The following is a 16,596-nucleotide window of genomic DNA, read 5'->3' as shown; positions in this document are numbered from 1 at the left end:
TCTCTGTTTTCTCACCATTAACTGATCCGCAATCTATTTTAAAATATTCCCCCAATCCCATGTGGCCTAATCTTTATATATGCTAATCTTCATTTCCTACACATTGGAGATACCATAACGAGGACATTATCCTCTTTTCACTAAATATTTTTGTAAAATAAAAGCTGTAGGGTACAATTCTTCCAGGGTGCAAAGTGGTTCAAAGCTCAATTCATAGAATACAGCTAGCAGAAACAGCATGCAAGCTACATTGCAATCATGTGGCATTAGGAGGTAGGAGGATTCCATGAAATAACGGTGGGACTATTGATTGTAGTCGAGCATTGTGGTAGCTGCCAGAGTATCTGGCATGGATCTGCAAGATCTAGTTCTGATTGTAATATATAATCTGGAGATTAGTGGAACGGAATGACTTCCTATTCAGAAGTGCCATAACATTGGAAAAAACAGCCAATGTGACCAAATGGGTTCCTTGATGGGGCGCTGCATTCTTGAGAACGATGCTCAGAAATTAAAGAGTCCTCTCTTGCTGGTAACTTTCCTTTGGAACGGTATTCTTTGCCATGAATGCTTCAATGACCTAAAGTCAGATCCAGATTTAACTAATATTCTAAGTCGGACAAACATGTGTTCCCAGAAAGGTACTAGAAATAATTGACAGAAATTCAATCAGATGTTTATTGCCCATTAATTTTATCATTGCGCAGCACATCCTCAAGTAAAATTGTGAGTTTGTTTCTAATACTAGGATAATGAACGAAACTGAATCGTGAAAATCAATATACAGATGATTCTGTCTGCTAGCTGTTTTATACGCAATTACCAGAGGTGATAAATTACATTATGATATCTAGACTTTGAGACAGTAATTAGGCACCAAGAACAGTACAATATTTTTCAGCTAGTAATGTATATAAAAAAAACCTCAAAACTTTGTAACAGAATACCCTATTACAGTAATTTTAAAGCTAGATGTACTGATACGTATTACATAAATGATTCTGTTACCCAGCAAAATTCCGTAGAATTTTAATCTGCACATTTCAACTATCAATGCTCTGTTTCCATGTATATTTTAAATGAGGTTTATTCCACAAATACCTCATATCTCAATAGAAAGCATCAACATTATGCACTAACAAACTTATTCAACATATACATTACATATACAACATTTTATGTACAACCATATACAGTTTTATTTCTACAACCTACAGAAATGTCAGTTCATTTAAGTGCTGAAGTAACATTGAAGAAGCAGTTTTAAAATAAACACTGAAATAGCTGCATCAGGGTTAGCTATGGCGATTGTCACTGCTAGCTATTCCCGTTAGAATGCTGCCCTTTAAATGTTACATAGAAACATCACGACTTCCTGCTTAATCATAGACTTGACCATATGGCTAAGAAATAGGGTAACTTTCAACTCCTGAATTTCTGCCAAAAACTTTCAGACTACCTTATTTCCCTTTTTTGGCTTTAATCTTTGTTTTTAAATCTTTTTTAAATGGCAAGATATGAAATAATGAAAAATCATGACAAGCAATTCTCTAAATTGCTATCCAAAAATAATTTTGTACAGCAATTGAATTTCAGTATCAATACACCTCTTTTCAAAAGTAAAGTATGGTATTAAGCAGCAACTCACAATCAAAAAAAAATGAACAGTTGTTAAGCATTTGTAAAATTGTTTAGCAGTATTTCACATATTGCTATGCTTCACCACTATTTCCATGCCTTGTGCATGCACAGCTCTGTATGGGCAGCCATTCATAGGGATGGTTGGAATCAATGAACAGCTTACGTTGATATCATCACAAAGAACAAAACATTAAAAAATATTACATGTGAAACCAGTATTTCGAGAATAAGCCTGAAACATAGGACAAAAATAAAGAACATCTTAAATGTTGGCGTCAGAAAATTAAACAAAAAAACCCCTCTGATTCCAAACATTCAAAAGTGTCACATGCACATGTAAAGGGAGTATAAGAACAAATCATATATCATTGGCATAATGTAGGTTTATACCTTCCTAACTTCAACCTCCAGCAGGATGGCACTGCCCATTTAATTTGCAGTGTGTAATAAATGATCATCCCAGAATTTCTGGTGGTCAAAGATGACAGAAAAATGGTAAATATATCCAACAGTTTGACAGGAGTTGGTTAAAGTTGTCAACTGCACCATTTTAATTCAGTGTTCTGTGATTAGTTGTCACATTAAAGGATAAGTAGTTGTTGGCCAACTACTCAATTAAGAATTACTGTCGTCCCACCTTTTATATTTCCATTTTTCCTCAGTGCATCAGTAATAGCATGACACTTATCAAATTGATGTGGAATATGGCCTTGGTTTCTAACACACCAATGTCATTGATACAAAGTTCACAAAGATTCAAACAAATACAGTCCAATAAAATATAAGTAACAATAACATATTTTCTTTAAAGGCAGTATTTTAATTTCCATTATATAATAAATTATATGTAATTGTGGCAGTGAGCACCTCTTTATGTAAAAGCTCATTGGAGTGATGTGCTGCAATAATGGCCTGGATTTTGCGGTGGTAATAATGTAAAACTGTCGGCTTTCTCCGTCATTATTCCACTGAAACTAACAGCAACTTCAGCAGCCTGGACATGAGAATAATGCAGAAATCCCAGAAATTGCTGTCAGTGAGTCTATGCTTCTCCATAAAGTGTGCTGGCGAGGTTCTCACAGAATGCAATTTCCATTGTAATCATGATTTGACAAAAACATCCACTTAGACACTGTTCGTCTCGCTGTAAAAACCCTTTAAAAAGTTACACCTCATTGAATGTGTAACTGGGTTTTTAACAGCAAACTAACTTCATAATTACTGCTAAACACCCTTACTGGCTCTGAGTAGCTAATTTTATATCTGTGGAAGGTCAAATTGCTCCACAATGATAAAAACTTCCAATTTTTTAAAAAACTGTTTTTTTCTTTTTTAAAAAGGCTTTTCATCTTTATTTCAGCTTCTAGCTTAATACAGTCATACATTTGTTTCACTATTTAAACATTTAAATTAAAAGCAAAGGATTTTGAGTGCTTTTAACAGCCTGGTTTGCTATATGTGAATACTTCAATTTGATTGGTTGCCTACCTATTTGCTGATATCACTATTGCTGCACACCAAGAAATCCCTTTGACTTGGCGCCAGATTTAAACTGCTGTCAGGAAAGGGAAAATTCCCACCACAGAGGTCACTAGATCTTTGTGGGCATCTTTTTTCAAGGTTAATGGCGAGTGCCCTTGCTTTGTTGCTGACCACAAATTCGGGGCCAATGTAAACTGAAAAATGGTGCAATCCAATGTATTTTAAGATCCAAAATTAGCTTCACAATGGAATATTTTAGAGAAGAAAAATGTAAACCCCTGTAACTTTCAACAAACTTTGGTAATAGATATGTGAGAATTGTTTAAAGTACAAAGGCTCCTTTCCAGAGATGTAAAGAATATTTTTAATAAAGGTCTTGCATCTGGCCATTATATAAGGATTATCACAGTGAAAGACCCATAGTCTAGATGCTAATACATATACTAAGATACTGACAATAACCATTCAACCACGAAAACCTTGTGTGCTGCAAACTCATTGATAACTAAAACACACACTTAAGGATAACAGGGCACTAGAGCACTGAATTGCTGGGTTCTATTTAGCTTGACTATGAAACAGTAAGGTGCAGGGTTATATACCCACAATTACCCAAAACGTCATTTCAAACTTGCTGGGGAATAAAATAGGAGGTAGGGAAATCGCCACAGAAAGATTATATCCATGGCAATCTTGTGCATCGCCTATCATTCAACTTCAAAGGCAAGTGCTCTATGGCAAGGGAGATATTGAAGGCAATTTACATGTCATTACTGCCTTTTTTGTGCTTAAAAATTGGGCAGTAGCAGAATCCAGATCACGTGGCGAGTAAGTCATGCCAATTTACTTCTGTATTGACATTTGTCATGAATTTTGTTGCAGACTTGCATCCTGACAGTTGGAGTTCCTGTCGAAAACAGACGGGAGCATCATACACATATGCAAATTGGGGTCGTGATTCAGTAAAGGCCTTTTATTTCTTTGCTTGCCTAGCACCAATTTCTGCTGTCACTCACCAACCATAGTTAAAGGGATCCTCAACTTCTGTTAGGGAAAGTTGGATGGAATATTCAGCGACAGTTGTTTGGGTTAGGCACCTTACAGAGTATGGAGTGTTATGTATTTGTTGCTGCAGGTTCTGCGTTTTGCCTGCTGTTCAAAAGTCTTGTTATTTAGTATTTCTAACACTAAGTACATTTATTTAAGGTGCTACTGCAGGCCCTTCACAGGGAGACGATGGCATAATGGTAATGTCACTGAACTAGTAATCCAGAGGTCCAGGCTAATGCTCATGGGTTCAAATCCCACCATGATAACTGGTGGAATTTAAATTCAATTAATTAATAAAAATGTGGAATTGGAAGCTAGTTTCAGTCATGGTGCCATGAAACTATCATCGATTGTCGTAAAACTTTTTAGTTTTATCCAGTTTTAGAAGCTTTTAGCTTTGGTGACTGCAGCTTGACAGTAGCGGAGGTGCGAGAGCGAGCTAACAGCTGGGAAGTCAATTTCAGTGGAAGTTTAGAAGTTAATTCCCTTTTGTTTTCGGAGGACCAGGGGACTGCCGGTAGATTTGTTGGGAATTTAGAATAGAGGGAATGGAAGTTAAGGCAGTTGTATGTTCCTCCTGCAGAATGTGGGAGGTAAGGGTCGCCAAGAGTGTCCCTGCTGACTACATCTGCGGGAAGTGCACCCAACTCCAGCTCCTCGAGAACCGCGTTAGGGAACTGGAGCTGGAGCTGGATGAACTTCGGATCATTCGGGAGGCGGAGGGGGTTATTGAGAGGAGTTATGGGGAGGTAGTCACACCTCAGGTAAAAGAAGTAGGTAGATGGGTTACCGTCAGGGGAAGGAGAGGGAACCAGCAGGCAGTGCAGGGATCCCCTGTGGCCGTTTCCCTCAACAACAGGTATACCGTTTTGGATACTGTTGCGGGGGACGACTTACCAGGGGTAAGCAATGGGGTACAGGTATCTGGCACAGAGTCTGCCCCTGTTGCTCAGAAGGGAAAGGGGAAGAGGAGCAGAGCATTAGTCATTGGGGACTCCATAGTTAGGGGAACAGATAGGAGGTTCTGTGGGAACGAGAGAGACTCACGGTTGGTATGTTGCCTCCCAGGTGCCAGGGTTTGTGATGTCTCGGATCGTGTTTTTGGGATCCTTAAGGGGGAGGGGGAGCAGCCCCAAGTCGTGGTCCACATAGGCACCAACGACATAGGTAGGAAGAGAGATGGGGATTTAAGACAGAAATTCAGGGAGCTAGGGTGGAAGCTTAGAGCAAGAACAAACAGAGTTGTTATCTCTGGGTTGTTGCCTGTGCCACGTGATAGCGAAGCGAGGAATAGGGAGAGAGGAGTTGAACACGTGGCTGCAGGGATGGTGCAGGAGGGAGAGTTTTGGTTTCCTGGATAACTGGGGCTCTTTCTGGGGTAGGTGGGACCTCGACAAACAGGATGGTCTTCACCTGAACCAGAGGGGTACCAATATCCTGGGGGGGAGATTTGCTAGTGCTCTTCGGGGGAGTTTAAACTAATTCAGCAGGGGGATGGGAACCTAAATTGTAGTTCCAGTGTACAGGATGTTGAGAGTAGTGAGGTCAGGGATAAGGTTACAAGGACGCAAGAGGGCACTGGCAAGCAAGAACCTGGTTTAAAGTGTGTCTACTTCAACGCCAGGAGCATCCGGAATAAGGTGGGTGAGCTTGCAGCATGGGTTGGTACCTGGGATCTCGATGTAGTGGCCATTTCGGAGACATGGGTAGAGCAGGGGCAGGAATGGATGTTGCAGGTTCCGAGATTTAGATGTTTCAGTAAGAACAGAGAAGATGGCAAAAGAGGGGGGGGGGGGTGTGGCATTGTTAATCAAGGAGAGTAGTACAGCGGCAGAAAGGACGTTTAAGACTCGTCTACTGAGGTAGTATGGGCCGAGGTTAGAAACAGGAGAGGTGAGGTCACCCTGTTGGGAGTCTTTTATAGACCTCCAAATAGTTCCAGAGATGTAGAGGAAAGGATAGCGAAGATGATTCTCGACAGGGGCGAGAGTAACAGGGTAGTTGTTATGGGGGACTTTAACTTTCCAAATATCGACTGGAAATACTATAGTTCGAGTACTTTGGATGGGTCAGTTTTTGTCCAGTGTGTGCAGGAGGGTTTTCTGACACAGTATGTAGACAGGCCAACCAGGGGCGATGCCACATTGGATTTGGTACTGGGTAATGAACCCGGCCAGGTGTTAGATTTAGATGTAGGTGAGCACTTTGGTGATAGTGATCACAATTCGGTTAGGTTTACCTTAGCGATGGGCAGGGACAGGTATATACCGCAGGGCAAGAATTATAGCTGGGGGAAAGAAAATTATGATGCGATTTAGGCAAGATTTAGGATGCGTAGGATGGGGAAGGAAACTGCAGGGGATGGGCACAATCGAAATGTGGAGCTTATTCAAGGAGCAGCTACTACGTGTCCTTGATAAGTATGTACCTGTCAGGCAGGGAGGAAGTTGTCGAGCGAGGGAGCCGTGGTTTACTAAAGAAGTTGAAGCGCTTGTCAAGAGGAAGAAGAAGGCTTATGTTTGGATGAGACGTGAAGGCTCAGTTAGGGCGCTTGAGAGTTACAAGCTAGCCAGGAAGGATCTAAAGGGAGAGCTAAGAAGAGCAAGGAGAGCACACGAGAAGTCATTGGCGGATAGGATCAGGGAAAACCCTAAGGCTTTCTATAGGTATATCAGGAATAAAAGAATGACTAGAGTTAGATTAGGGCCAATCAAGGATAGTAGTGGGAAGTTGTGTGTGGAATCAGAGGAGATAGGGGAAGTGTTAAATGAATATTTTGCGTTAGTATTTACAGTAGAGAAAGAAAATGTTGTTGAGAATACTGAGATTCAGGCTACTAGGCTAGATGGGATTGAGGTTCGCAAGGAGGAGGTGTTATCAATTTTGGAAAGTGTGAAAATAGATAAGTCCCCTGGGCCAGATGGGATTTATCCTAGGATTCTCTGGGAAGCTAGGGAGGAGATTGCAGAGCCTTTGTCCTTGATCTTTATGTCGTCATTGTCGACAGGAATAGTGCCGGAAGACTGGAGGATAGCAAATGTTGTCCCCTTGTTCAAGAAGGGGAGTAGAGACAGCCCTGGTAATTATAGACCTGTGAGCCTTACTTCGGTTGTGGGTAAAATGTTGGAAAAGGTTATAAGAGACAGGATTTATAATCATCTTGAAAAGAATAAGTTCATTAGCGATAGTCAGCACGGTTTTGTGAAGGGTAGGTCGTGCCTCACAAAACATATTGAGTTTTTCGAGAAGGTGACCAAACAGGTGGATGAGGGTAAAGCAGTGGATGTGGTGTATATGGATTTCAGTAAGGCGTTTGATAAGGTTCCCCATGGTAGGCTATTGCAGAAAATACGGAAGTATGGGGTTGAAGGTGATTTAGAGCTTTGGATCAGAAATTGGCTAGCTGAAAGAAGACAGAGGGTGGTGGTTGATGGCAAATGTTCATCCTGGAGTTTAGTTACTAGTGGTGTACCGCAAGGATCTGTTTTGGGGCCACTGCTGTTTGTCATTTTTATAAATGACCTGGAAGAGGGTGTAGAAGGGTGGGTTAGTAAATTTGCGGATGACACTAAGGTCGGTGGAGTTATGGATAGTGCCGAAGGATGTTGTAGGGTACAGAGGGACATAGATAGGCTGCAGAGCTGGGCTGAGAGATGGCAAATGGAGTTTAATGCGGAAAAGTGCGAGGTGATTCACTTTGGAAGGAGTAACAGGAATGCAGAGTACTGGGCTAATGGGAAGATTCTTGGTAGTGTAGATGAACAGAGAGATCTTGGTGTCCAGGTGCATAAATCCCTGAAGGTTGCTACCCAGGTTAATAGGGCTGTTAAGAAGGCATATGGTGTGTTAGCTTTTATTAGTAGGGGGATCGAGTTTCGGAGCCACGAGGTCATGCTGCAGCTGTACAAAACTCTGGTGAGACCGCACCTGGAGTATTGTGTGCAGTTCTGCTCACCGCATTATAGGAAGGATGTGGAAGCTATGGAAAGGGTGCAGAGGAGATTTACTAGGATGTTGCCTGGTATGGAGGGAAGGTCTTACGAGGAAAGGCTGAGGGACTTGAGGTTGTTTTCATTGGAGAGAAGGAGGAGGTGGTGACTTAATAGAGACATATAAGATAATCAGAGGGTTAGATAGGGTGGATAGTGAGAGTCTTTTTCCTCGGATGGTGATGGCAAACACGAGGGGACATAGCTTTAAGTTGAGGGGTGATAGATATAGGACAGATGTGAGAGGTAGTTTCTTTACTCAGAGAGTAGTAGGGGCGTGGAACGCCCTGCCTGCAACAGTAGTAGACTCGCCAACTTTAAGGGCATTTAAGTGGTCTTTGGATAGACATATGGATGAAAATGGAATAGTGTAGGTCAGATGGTTTCACAGGTTGGCGCAACATCGAGGGCCGAAGGGCCTGTACTGTGCTGTAATATTCTAATTCTAATTCTAAAAAAGCCGTCCTCCCAAATGAATAGGCGGGCTTCAGAGAAGGAAGAAGCTGCTCTGATCAAGCCCTTGCACTCATGATCAACAATAAGTCAGGTTTCAGAAGCAGCTGAAGACTGAAGCTGCCTTCACAGACTTGTCATTGGTATGTGACATGGTCTGCAACTTAAGCTTTCAACGCCACAAAACTCTTATGCTGATCAATGCCCTAACGAACAAACATACGTTTTGCAATTATCTTGTTGGCAGGACCAGCCGAACATAGACATTCAACAATGGTCTACCACAGGATCAGTGCTCACACCAGCCTTTTTCAACATCTATATAGCAGACATACCCTGCAATAAATTCTAGAAGTTCATCTATGCCGATGACATTGCACTGCTGACACAGGCATCAATACTAGAGGAAACAAGTAGGATGCTCACCAGCGACCTGGACCTACAGGAATGCTACTTCCAGACCTGGCGCCGCTCCCCAGTCCAGCTAAGACAGTGGTGTTGGCATTCTATCTGAACAATAATGTGGCTGGAAAAGAAATCAATGCTTCCTTCTGCGGAAGGCATCTTAACCATGATCCCCACCCAAAATACCTGGGTGTCATCCTGGACAAGACGCTCACCTAGCGGCCACATCTCATCAACAATGGACAGAAAGTAAAAACCAGGGTGAACCTGGTCCAGAAACTCACTGGAACGTCATGGGGGAGCACATCCAGAATACTTTACATAACAGTGGCCCTAGTCTACTCTGCTGCAGAATACTACTCTGCCTCATGGTGCTGCAGTTGCTGCACAAAGATCGTGGATGTGCAGCTAAAGGTTGCCATGAGGACAGTGTCAGGGACGCTTAACTCTACTCCAACTGAATGGCTCCTGGTGCCGTCCCACATTGCCCCACCTGTCATTCGCTGCAATGCCATCATGTGCCATGAGATGGAAAAAGTCATGAGTAACATTGATCTTCTCATTCACAAAGACTTGAAGGACCTACCAAGAGAGTATTTAAAATCATGCCAGCCATTATGGGAAACAGCAGCTAATATTCATGCAGCTGGAATCAACCCACTATCCAGATGAATGGAATTGTGGGATGCATGCAGCATAAAAACCAACATCGCATCACTGATCTAACAGCAGAGGTCCCTGGCTTCAACCTCCCTCGAAGACAGTGAACAGTGCTTAACCAAATCCACACAGGGCACAATGTTGCATGCACCTGCTGCCTAAGTAGAAGATGAGGGACGACTCGAAATGCAATTGTGGCCATGAGTCCCAGACCATGGAACACATCATATCAACCTGCCCATTGACATCTGCTGTGGCAGGCACCTCATTTCTCAGGAGGCCATCAAATGGATAGCCAAACTTGACACCCCATTATAAATGGATAACCAAACTTGACACCCCATTATAAATGGATAGCCAAACTTCACACCCCATTATAAACTTTTCCCATCATATGAAAGTTGTAGTAGAACCAAATCAAATAGGCCGCATGCTGATTCCTTCAGGTGGCCACCATATATGCCTGATTAACATTCTACAGGAAAATTGTCTCCAATAACTTTTAACAAACAAACCACCATATTATCCTCACCAAAAAAAGGTATAAGGAGAGAAAGTTAAATAATTAGAAAAGGGAAGCCAGGTGCAGATTATTGACAGATAAGTGGCCTACAATTGGAGTTCTCTTGAAACTATCACTTAAACATCTACATGGACAGAGAATACTTAACCCTGTACATTCAGCAATGTGCCGTATCTAGTGAAAGAAGTGTCCAGATAGTTGCTTTGTATGGAAGTCAGTATCTAACATCTGTATAAATCTATACAGGCATATCAACAATCTACCACTTTACTATTTCTCTTTTCAGAGTCAAATACAGCTTATTTTTCTCAACTTGACTTTTTATTTCCATCTGCTAATATATCATCCTTACAAAATTACATTAATATTGCATCATTATACAGACCTCTGCATTTAAAATAACTCCATGCTTTACCTATTGAAGGGGAAACTTTCAGTGCTGTGAAAGCTTTCAATACTCTCACCTTAATGGTGGTTCAGTGCTTTTGAGTTCTCTCTAACCACCAGCATGACTAATCAATTATTTTAGAAGGAAAAAAATGGAACATTTCATTCTTAGTGTTTAAAATTAAATGTCTTTTAATGATATATTCAAACAAGATTGAGGTGTGTGTAATGGACAAGTGTTTGCTGATCAAGCTTCCTTGAATTGTTTATAATTTAATATTGAATTGCTCACTGAATGATGCAATCAATAGAAGGAATTTGAAAATATTTTTCGTATATTGAATTTCTGTTACACTTTGCACATCCAATACTTGTATTTAATTACAGATCATTTAGATAAACAAATTTTCATAGTTATGCCTTGCTATAATGCTTTGTTTTCCAGGAATAAACTGTATTATTCTGGGCAATGATAACAGTTACCAGTGAAATGATAAATGTATGCAAATAATTACAATTGTTGGCAAGCAAATCTAGTATTCTAAACTAACATAAAGGCAGTTATATGATTCAAAGGATTGTTCCCCACAGAGAATAAGCATGATGCATCGTGGATGACAGTGATCATAAGCATTCTTTCACTTGTACAACATGTTCATAATTCACTAGCATGAGGCTTTCACATGTATGAAAGAATGTCAGTAACTCCCTGTCATAAGTGAGCTATTATCTGTATCTTTGGTAGTCATAATCATAAGAAAAATATGTTACAGTGATGGAGGTATTATAATCAAATGCTTTTCTTGCTGATTATCACATAGGATGCTACAACTAATTGGTTCACAGACCATTAAACAGCTTTGAAATGCTTTCAAAGAACCATAAACAGTATGTGCTACTATCTGTGATCACAATACAAAGATGAGTTTGGAATTTATTCCTCCCTTCTCGGAGCCCATCGTTTGATGTGAGCCTATGATTCTTCCAGCCAAACAACAGGCTGTAGTTTCATCAGTTTTGTTTTCACTTATTCACATGAAAGTGATGAACAATAGGGAAGTGAGAAACAATAGAGGTACCATTACTCGACTGGGTGTGTTCTATAGGCCACCAAGTAGTGGGAAAGATATACAGGTACAAATGTGCAAGGAAATTACAGAGATGCAAAAACTATGGAGTAGTTTTAATGGGGGACTTTAATTATCCCAATATAGATTGGGGTAGTAATAGTGTAAAGGGCAGAGAGGGTAAAGAGTTTCTGAAGTGTGTTCAGGAGAATTTTTTTATTCAGTATGTTTCTGGCCCAATGAGGAAGGAGGCATTGCTGGATCTGGTTCTGGGGAATGAGATGAGTCAAGTGGATCAAGAGAACATTTAGTGGACGGTGATCATAGTATCATAAGGTTTAGGTTAGCCATTGAAAAGAACAAGGAGCAATCCAGAGTAAAAATAATTAATTGAGGGAGGGCCAATTTCAGTGGGGTAAGAATAGATCTGGCCCAGATAAATTGGAATTAAAGGTTGGAAGGCAAAACTGTAATGGAACAATAGGCTACCTTTAAAGAGGAGATGGTTCATGTACAGTTGAGGTACATTCCCACAAGGGGGAAAGGTAGGACAAACAAAGCTAGAGCTCCCTGGATGATGAAAGAGATGTCAGGTTAATAATACAAATAAGAACCAGGCTGAATATAGCAAGTTCAGAGCGCAATTGAAAAAGGAAATAAGAGATGCAAAGAGAGAGTATGAGAAGATACTGGCAGCTAACATGAAAGGGAATACAAAGGTCTTCTATTGGCATTTAAATAGTAAAAGGGTGGTAAAAGGAGTAGGGTCAATTAGGGACCAAGAAGGAAATTTAAACATGGAGGCAGATGGTATGGGTGAAGCTCTGAATGAGTGCATTGCATTTGTCTTTACCAAGGAAGAAGCTGCTGCCAGAATCATAGTGAAAGAGGAAGTAGTTGAGAAACTGGATGGGCTAAAAATTGATAAAGGTATTTGAAAGGCTGGCTGTACTTAAAATTACTAAGTCACCAGGACCGTGTCAGATGCATCTGAGGATACTGAGGGAAATAAGTGTGGAAGTTCTGAAGACACTGACCATAATCTTCCAATCCTCCTAAAATACAGGGGTGGTGCCAAAGGACTGGAGAACTGCATATGTTACACCCTTGTTCAACAAAGGGTGCAAGGATAAGTCCAGCATCTATGGGCCAGTCAATTTAACTTCAGTGGTGGAAAAGCTTTTAGAAATGATAAGCCGGCACAAAATTATCAGTCACTTGGACAAATGCAGATAAAGTTTTATTGTTTTTTACTATTCGTTTATGAGATGTGGGCGTTGCTGGCTAGGCCAGCATTTATTGCCCATCCCTAATTGCCCTTGAACTGAGTGGTTATCTCAGAGGGCATTTAAGAGTCAACCACATTGCTGTGGATCTGGAGTCACATGTAGGCCAGACCAGTTAAGGATGGCAGATTTCTAACTTAACAACAGGTGTTTTCTCACTTTCGGCACTAACTGGAACTCTTTGCAGCTGTGATTTTCCGCCTGATAGTTTCATTCACACCCTGACATTGTCTGTCACACTCCCCAAATTACCTATGGTTGGCTGATCACAGAGTGGCATTGTGGAAAGCTCCATGGTCATGACTAACCTGTTTGTCTAGCTGAACTATGCCCCTGAGGCAAAGAACTTTGAAGATGAAAATTTGGCAAGGAAAGAAACACAAATAATTGATTCTTTACCTATCATAAGGTTTGAACCAGGATGCACAAATCATTTTCAGTTAGCACCATCTTCAGCCTTCTTTGTAGTCAGCAAACTGGATACAACTGCGGACAAAGGGTAGTGCATATCTGAAATCTTTCAGCAATTCACTCAAATGCCGAAGTGCTATTGTTATTTTTCAATAAAATTTTTAGAATTCTGAATGTAATATTTTTCTAAAAATACCACACACTATATAGAAATAAAAATACATTATTGAAATATGCATTATATTCTGCTAATCAATTCCAGAATTGGGAGGGTTTTCTCATGTGTTGAAAATAATGGGAGGCTGACAGTGAATTCGAAACATGTATTAATCCTGCAATGCTTGATTCCCCACATGCTTAGTTTCTGATGGCAGAAATTTGAGGAGGGGAGGAAAAATAAATCAAAAGGCTAGTTAATGTTCAATAAATAATAGAAAATGCTGGAAATACTTAGTAGGTTTGGCAGCATCTGTGGAGAGAGGAACAAAGTTAATGGCTGGATTTTACCAGCCCTCTGAGACGGGCTGGGAGGCGGAGGCCTCGGAAAATGGACGTGGAAGGCATTGGGAGAGGAGCTTGACATCTTCCTGCTGCCATGGGATATTACCAGTGGTGGGAACCTAAGCGGTGCAGCCGCCCGGAGGCGGGTGGCCAATTACACCAACTAATTGCCTAATTAAGTGCATTTTATCAGCATTGGGAGGGGGCCCGCTGCATGGGGAGACCGCCAGGTAAACCCTGGTGGCTTCCTAGTTGGTCCCCGGGGATGGGGCCCTCACATATGGCTGCTCAATGGCTCATGGAGGGGCTCCCCGCTGTCAATGGCTGCCCCCCCATGGTTACGGCACAGCCACTGGAGGATGCACTCCCCAGATCGCTGGAGTCTGCCTGCCTGGCCCTGGTTCAATGCAAAAACTTACCTCACCTTCGAGGTGCCCTCTTCTTCCTGTAACCTCAGCAGTGGCCACCTCTATTAGTGGTGCTGCTGAGCTGCCAGCCCACTGATTGGGCTAGCAGCTCTGGGAGGCAGGCAACCATCCTCAATTGGACGGTGGTGCTGGTGACGGCCTCCTAACTGGTCGCCACTGGTAAACTGCCGTCCAGGGACCTGCCACCCACCCACATAGGGTTCGGTCCTGCTTTCTGTCCCGGAATATTACATTCAGAATTCTCAAAATGTTATTGAAAAATATCAATAGCACTTAGGCCTTTGAGTGAATCACAAAAAAATTTTGGATATGCACAACCCTTGAAATGAGAAATTTATGGCTAACATTTCAGCTTGATGACCTTTCATCGGAACTGTTAATGTTCACACCATTCAGATGGTTCAGACGGGGATTGTTAAAAATGGGAAAGGGAGGGAAGGTAGTTCTGACTGAGACTGGCCTATGTCGCAGCATTGAATAGACTGGGGTTGCATTAGGAAAGCACTCTCCCGTGCTCCAATATCACAATTTTGCTCTACACTCTATTCTTCCAAAATACACTAAAATTTGTAAACTGGAACGTATCATTTCTGGCAGGCTCTCTTTTACAATTGATAGTGCAGATTATAAAGTCTGCCTTCTCTCAGACCAGTGATAATGGGTTTTACAGAATATGCTCTGGTGATAGTGGAATGAGACCAGCATTGTTCTAATCCCTCTACATTATTAAGAGGATATAAGAATAAGATTGTTGAAGTAGTGCCAATTAATGAGGGGGATCTGTAGTGCTGTGGAAATGTCCTCTTAAGAACTGGGTTCAAATGGCCCAAATTTGCTTCATTTGTAATCCTTAATAATCATTACAGAGTTGAAATCATTTCTGTATGCATGCATACCCGTGTACTAGAAATGAAGGCACAATATTCTAACACATGGCTTCATCTCAAACACATTAACCACCATTTATTCCACACTTGAAAATACCATGGTGTAAACCTGCAGTTTATGCCCTTCAAAAGATCAAGTAAAGGCTTTGTAAAATCTCGGACAACGGCACAACTGAGTATAAACCCTGACTTTCCATTGCAATGTATGGGCTGAATTTTACAGCCCCCCACCCCTGACGTCAGGGGTCGTGACGGAGAGCCAGAAATTGCCTCCGGAAGAGGCCCGCCATGGGCCTCAACACTGGGAAGGCCCAGCCCGATATTGACATTGGCAGTGAGGCCTATGACAGCCCCCCCACCCCGCCGCTCGGTGACAGGAACCAAATATTTAAATAAATTTAAATGAGCAAATATATTACCTTCTCGCTCCCGCCAACATCCCGGAGTGATATTGGTGCTGGTGGCTGGCACTCCCGCGCCTTCAGATCACCGTCTGGGGATCTTAGGCAGAACACTGGTGGGGAGGGGGAAGCTGGTAAGTTTTTCAGTGCGGGAGTAGGGGGAACAGCTTCGGAGTCATTTCATTGGTGTAGGGGATGGTGGGAATGGGTAAAGTTGAAAGTTTATGAACTTGGCGGGGAAGGTCAGGTGCACAAGGTGCAAGGTTTTGGGGGAGGGTGGGAAAAGTGGGCAGGTAATTAATTTGATGGTTATTGGGGGGGTGGGAGAGGGACAAGATCAATTTATTTAAATTTTTAATAAAGTAGCTTTAAATATTTAGGTTGCAATAAAGGGCTCAAAGCCCTTTAAAAATGGTGTCACGGGGGCGGGACCATAAATTTCAGCCCTATATCTGGGCTGTAAATTTGGAGATCCAGTTCATGTTGGAATGGATAGCTTGACATTAAGTTAACAAAGACAATTCATAACTCAGAATGCATAATCTTGACAGTCAGAATCCTGAATATAAACAGTGAAGGATCACATTCAGTTCTGGGAGCACAGAGTGGAGGCAACAAGGACTGAGTACAATGAGGAACAAGTGTGAATTTGGTACAGAGGGGAAGGGAGGTGCTGCTTTTTGTACTTTTTTTCTGCCTCTAGTAGCTGAGGAGTGTTCAAAGGCATTAATTAGATAAGCAGGCAGGTGATTGGTTGGTGAGTTTAAGATTTTTTCTCTCTAAACGGGGGCAGTCGTTTAAACAGATATAAGTATTGTATTAAATTTATAGCTTAACTAGTTAAATGACTTAATATAACACAGATAACAGATGTGTGATATTTCTAAACTTGAAACCTAATTAGTTAAATAAAACATAATAAAGATGGCAGGGCAGGTGATGTGTTGCAGCTGTAGCACATGGGAGCTGGTGGATACCAGTGTGATCGACAGCAACCACATCTGAAGTAGGTGTCTGCAGCTCGA

The sequence above is a fragment of the Heterodontus francisci genome, chromosome 10 (genome assembly GCF_036365525.1).
Source record: "Heterodontus francisci isolate sHetFra1 chromosome 10, sHetFra1.hap1, whole genome shotgun sequence".
NCBI classification, from domain to species: Eukaryota; Metazoa; Chordata; class Chondrichthyes; order Heterodontiformes; family Heterodontidae; genus Heterodontus; species Heterodontus francisci.
This window is presented reverse-complemented; position numbering follows the sequence as displayed.